The sequence below is a fragment of the Podarcis vaucheri genome, assembly GCF_965113315.1.
Source record: "Podarcis vaucheri genome assembly, chromosome: 6".
Lineage (NCBI taxonomy): Eukaryota > Metazoa > Chordata > Lepidosauria > Squamata > Lacertidae > Podarcis > Podarcis vaucheri.
In genome coordinates, this window is record NC_138764.1 from 102,355,489 (window position 1) to 102,361,334 (window position 5,846).

Below are 5,846 nucleotides of genomic sequence, written 5' to 3' on the forward strand. Positions count from 1 at the left end.
CCCTGTGGTTCATTGGCTGCCTTTGTCTTACGCCTGCATCTGGAAGGAAGCCTTGCCGGTTCCTGCAAATGGGCTTGAGAGCAAGTTTATAAAGTCAAGCAAGAGGGTTTTTTTGTGTGTGAAACCAGTTAGATTATTCCAAGGCTTTAATCTTCATTGAAGGTAAATGAAGTCAACAGTAAAATAAAAGGTGAGCAGTAAAGCAGCTCAAAGCTCTAGCTAGCCTAGGGAAGTCTTAAAAAGAAATCTCAGACTTGTAAGGAACAAGGATCACTCAATATTGTTCGAAAGGTAGCTTTCCATCGCTTGCTTTGGGCATAAGACTTTTTACCCTGCACATCGGAACAAAGGAGACGCTGCAGAAACTGCGTCCTTCATGTGGGTTCGGACTCTGGTTACACAGGTTTGCCATGTAAGGTGGTTTGACACCACAGGAAGTAGGAGACGACCACCAATTTCCCCCTTTGGTTGGTAAAGGTAAAAAGGTAAAGGACCCCTGAACAGTTAAGTCCAGTCAAAGGTGTCTATGGGGTTGCAGCACTCATCTTGCTTTAAGGCCGAGGGAGCTGGCGTTTGTCCACAGACAGCTTTCCAGGTCATGTAGCCAGCATGTCTAAGCCGCTTCTGGTGCAACGGAACACTGTGACAGAAGCCAGAGCGCACGGAAACGCCATTTACCTTTCCGCCACAGCAGTATCTATTTATCTACTTGCACTGATAAGCTCTCAAACTGCCAGGTTGGCAGGAGCTGGGACAGAGCAACGAGAGCTCGCCCATCGCAGGGATTTGAACTGCCGACCTTCCGATCAGCAAGTCCAAGAGGGTCTGTGGTTTAGACCATAGCCCCACCTGCGTCCTTTCCACCTTGGAACCTCCTGAAAACAGCGTTTTAGAGCTAGTTACCTGATAAAACCTATCCCAGTTTCCTTAAGAAATGTCCTCAGAGAGCTGCAGAGATGCCCACTGCTATAACAATACACAGACTTTGTATTTTTGGTCAACCTAAGATGGAAAACATCACTCATTATCTGTTAACCTGCTCCTTATGTAGAGACCCAAGAGATTGCTTTCTGAAACCATTGTTCTCTCAAGAAGGCAGGTGCATCCCAGCAGAAATGGTTCGGTTTCGTTTGAGTAATAGCTTCATAACACACAAAGTGGCCCTATATGCCCTGGCTGCAATTTTTAAAAAAGGAGGTAAAGAAAAGGGAGTTGAATAAAATCACTTTAATTAATCTGAAATTAAGCTAGACTGGCATCTCTGGTATCTCTTCTCTCTTATCATGGGTGTCAGTTTATATTAAGGATGTTCAGTATTATTTTATTAATATTATTGCTACAAGCCTGTCATGGCCGTTGGGTAGAACAATAAACTTATGAACTGAGCTGAAAGTAGGTGACTGTAACACAAATAAAAAGTGGAGACTGGCTTTCTGGTTTCCTTGGCTAGTCAGGATAATTATAGGCAATTCCTTGTGGCATGCCGTTTCTGAACATGAGGCATCTGTGAGCAAGCCATCGGTTGGTTGGCATCTGTCTCAGGAGACAAATAGAGGAGTGTACCTTTGGGGATGAAGTCAAACTGTTGGGAGGTTACAGCGCCTGCCGTGGCTGTAGAGACCCATACGAGAGAGACATGTTTTGTTACAGCTGGGGCAGGTGAAGGTGTCTGGTTCTGCTGCTATCTTCTCCCTGCGCATCTCCCAGCGGTCATTTCTCCTCTGGCCATTGCTATGGATGCACAACTTGACTGCCTTGTCTCCAGGCTCTGCGGTCATCTGCAGACATCTTTGCCAGCTTTCCCCAGATTTCTGTGTCTGTTCCATTTTTTGGGAATATCCTGTGCTCATTTATTAGAATACCCGTGGTGGTTTGCAATGCAAAATCAAAGGCCTTTCTTTAAAAAGAAAGAAAGAAAGATCCATAAAGCAGATTGCTCCGAAATCTTTAAAAAGTCATGTAGACTAGGAGAGGTGCATGCATTGTGTGGACATGTCCCAAGTTGATGTGCAAGAGACTTGATGTGAAAGAGAAACTCTTTCTTTTGCAGCCACTGGGTGTAGCTGGAGAGAAGCTTTTTGGCAAAAAGAACTTAAACGTAGATTCATTCTGAATCTTAAAATTAGGGAAGGTTTTGTTTTTCAGTAGGACTGATGTTTAAATGTCACCCAATAATGAGCATGCTTTCAAGTTCTCCAAAACACTACAGTGGTGCCCCGCAAGACGAATGCCTCGCAAGACAGAAAACTCGCTAGGCGAAAGAGTTTTCCGTTTTGGAGGTGCTTCGCAAAACGAATCTCCTATGGGCTTGCTTCGCAAGACGACAATGTCTTGTGAGTTCCTGCGGTTTTTTTCCCTCCCCCCCTTTTTTCTAAGCCGCTTATCAGCTGATCCGATAAGCCACTAATAGCGCTAATCCGCTAATCCGTCAATGGGCTTGCTTTGCAAGACGAAAAAACCGCTAGACGAAGAGAATCGCAGAACGGATTCTTTTCGTCTTGCGAGGCACCACTGTACTTCAGATCACTGCTAAGCGAAACAAGGAAAGAGATAAAGGCTGGAGCACAAACATTAATACCCAACAACACAGACTACTATGACACTTTCATTTTTTTCTGATGCAATGCCATAACTATCAGGAGTGTGCATTGACCACAAGTTTCAGCATCAATCCTGATTCAACCCTGGGGGGAAAACTCACCTTGGCTGAATAACTTGGGGGGCTGCCTGATTCATCTCAAGATCTTGAGTTCACTGGCGGGGGACAGGGACAACAAAGGTTTCATTTTCCCCACTACCTTTCAGAAACTGAAAACATTTAAATGATTGTTAATTTCTTTTTCTGTTTGACAGAACTGAACAGAGAGTAATTCCCTGCCCTGATGTTACCATGTTGTCTGCTGCTTTTAAGCAGAAATTATGCCCTCAAATAATACTTTCCCCCTATGGTAAGATGACACAGGATACAGAGAAGCGAGCAGTTGATGCTCATACTGGTTCTACCCCTCCAAAGGAGGCTTCTCTCCTGGTTGAGAAATTACTAACACAATATCCATTTTAATTTTAGGTGTGTTGCCCAGAACCTGATATTCCTTTATTAATGGCTTGGTGAACTTGGATCAGTCGCTGCCTCCAGCCTAACCAGGATTGTTGTGAGAATAAAATGGGAGGGGGGGGGAGAGATCCTAATATGACACCTAGAGATCTTGGGAGGAAAAGTGGAATATAAACGGTGTTGATGTTGTTTAGTTGTGTCCGCCTCTTCGTGACCCCCTGGACCAGAGCACGCCAGGCACTCCTGTCTTCCACTGCCTCCCGCAGTTTGGTCAAACTCATGTTTGTAGCTTGGAGAACACTGTCCAACCATCTCGTCCTCTGTCGTCCCCTTCTCCTTGCGCCCTCCATCTTTCCCAACATCAGGGTCTTTTCCAGGGAGTCTTCTCTTCTCATGAGGTAGTCAAAGTCTTGGAGCCTCACCTTCAGGATCTGTCCCAGCGAGCACGCAGGGCTAGCATTTGCTAGAGGGTGTTTCCTATAGTAATATATAAAGGTAAACGAACCCCTGACCGTTAGGTCTAGTCGTGGCCGACTCTGGGGTTGCGGCGCTCATCTCGCTTTATTGGCCGAGGGAGCCGGTGTACAGCTTCCGGGTCATGTGGCCAGCATGACTAAGCCGCTTCTGGTGAACCAGAGCAGTGCACAGAAACGCCGTTTACCTTCCCGCCGGAGGGGTCTATTTATCTACTTGCACTTTGATGTGCTTTTGAATTGCTAGGTTGGCAGGAGCAGGGACCGAGCAACGGGAGCTCACCCCGTCGTGGGGATTCGAACTGCCGACCTTCTGATCAGCAAGTCCTAGGCTCTGTGGTTTAACCCACAGCGCCACCCGCGTCCCTTCATAGTAATATATAAAGGTAAAGGTAAAGGTACCCCTGCCCTTACGGGCCAGTCTTGCCAGACTCTAGGGTTGTGCGCCCATCTCACTCAAGAGGCCAGGGGCCAGCGCTGTCCGAAGACACTTCCGGGTCACGTGGCCAGCGTGACATCGCTGCTCTGGCGAACCAGAGCCGCACACGGAAACGCCGTTTACCTTCCCGCTAGTAAGCGGTCCCTATTTATCTACTTGCACCCGAGGGTGCTTTCGAACTGCTAGGTTGGCAGGCTCTGGGACCGAACGACGGGAGCGCACCCCGCCGCAGGGATTCGAACCGCCGACCTTTCGATCGGCAAGCCCTAGGCGCTGAGGCTTTTACCCACAGCGCCATTGGGCTATTTTACTCAGGGCCTGCCCAGGTGCCCAGAGGACAGAATGATGCCACCTTACCACCATTTCATGTACAGGTGCCAAGTGAACAAGCACTTGGATCTTACTTTAACCCTTTCAAGGAGACAGCATCTTCTGTCCTCAGGATAGCTTGGTGTGTTCACAGGGTGGTGGTGGTGGTTCAGGGCAAGGTGCCTGATGAACAGCTCCAAATGAAATTCTCTTGATCAATGCAGGTCAAGTGATAGGTTTGAGCTGGATCCGATTCTCAGCTACCTTGTGCCCCGTTCTTTGTACTCTCTGGTAAAGTCAAAAGATGGTGCTTTTCTCAAAAGGAATGCAACCAACGAATCGGATTAGAATGACCTCTCCGGGGCACAAACAAAATGGTGTTATAGCTGACCCTTGACCGCTGTCCAAACATTGCGAGTCTGACTGCCGTTGGGTTGTTAAAGGGTAACTAATCCCCGCTTGGGTTGCAAACCTAAGCATATTTATTTAGAGCATTTTTTGCCCTGCTCATCCCCAAAAGGGCTCCCAGAGTGGTTTGCAAGGATCAATAAAAAAGGCAGTCCCTGCGTCTTCAAGATTGTAATCTAAAAACCATTATGCAAAATGAATTAGAAGTGATCGGGAGAGGGGACAAACGCGGCTGCTAGTTCTTAGCACAACCAGCAAGGCTGGAAACAGCCCAAGGAGAGGGCGAACCGAAAGTTGCTGGGCGATGGAGTGGGCCTGCTTCTCTCTTCTCTCTACTGCAGCCTGATGGAATGGCTGCTGTTGGCTTATGGATGGATGATGTTATGTACTGAGTTGAATAGGATCTAAAATGCAGCAGTCTGATTGGTCCTAGAACAATAGGAACCAAAATGCAGCAGTCTGATTGGTCCTAGAACAATAGGAACCAAAATACAGAAGTCTGATTGGTCCACAGGAGCCACCCAATCTGGCTGCAGGTGGAAGTGAATCTGCAACCTGATTGGCCTACAGGAGAACCCTGGAATTAGCCAATCATGTGGGGCCCCCACTTTGGGGGAACTGGCATTCCTCACTACTACGAGCTGAATAAAGAGCATGAAATCCACACTCGACTCCAAGTATATTTCAGATGAGCTTAATGGAGCTGCCCTCTGAAGAGAGCCAGTGAATTGACCCGTGAACTTCTTGGGAGGAAATAAAGCACAGAAATGTAATACACTTTCAGAATTAAGATGCGTTCATTGTGTTGCTTGTGAAATGAGATCTGATTTCAGCTTCTCGCCCAGCCTGCAATGCAACCCCACCATGACTCTCACTGGGAGATGGTCACCTGGGCCAGTCACCATCTCCCAAGCTGACCTACTTCACAGGGTGGTTGTGAGGATAGTACAGAAGCGGGGAAACAATGCGCTCCATGGGCATAGCCAGGATTTTTGTGGGTGGGGCAGGCCTTTTGTTGGGGAGGGGGACAGGACATCAGTTTGCTATGTATTTTTATTGATTGAGTACACCCATGATGTACTCCTCCTTGGGGGTCATTGGAGGAAAGATGGGGTGCAAATGCATTGCTTTCTGCCTCAGTTGTCCATCAGCTTCCTTCTAC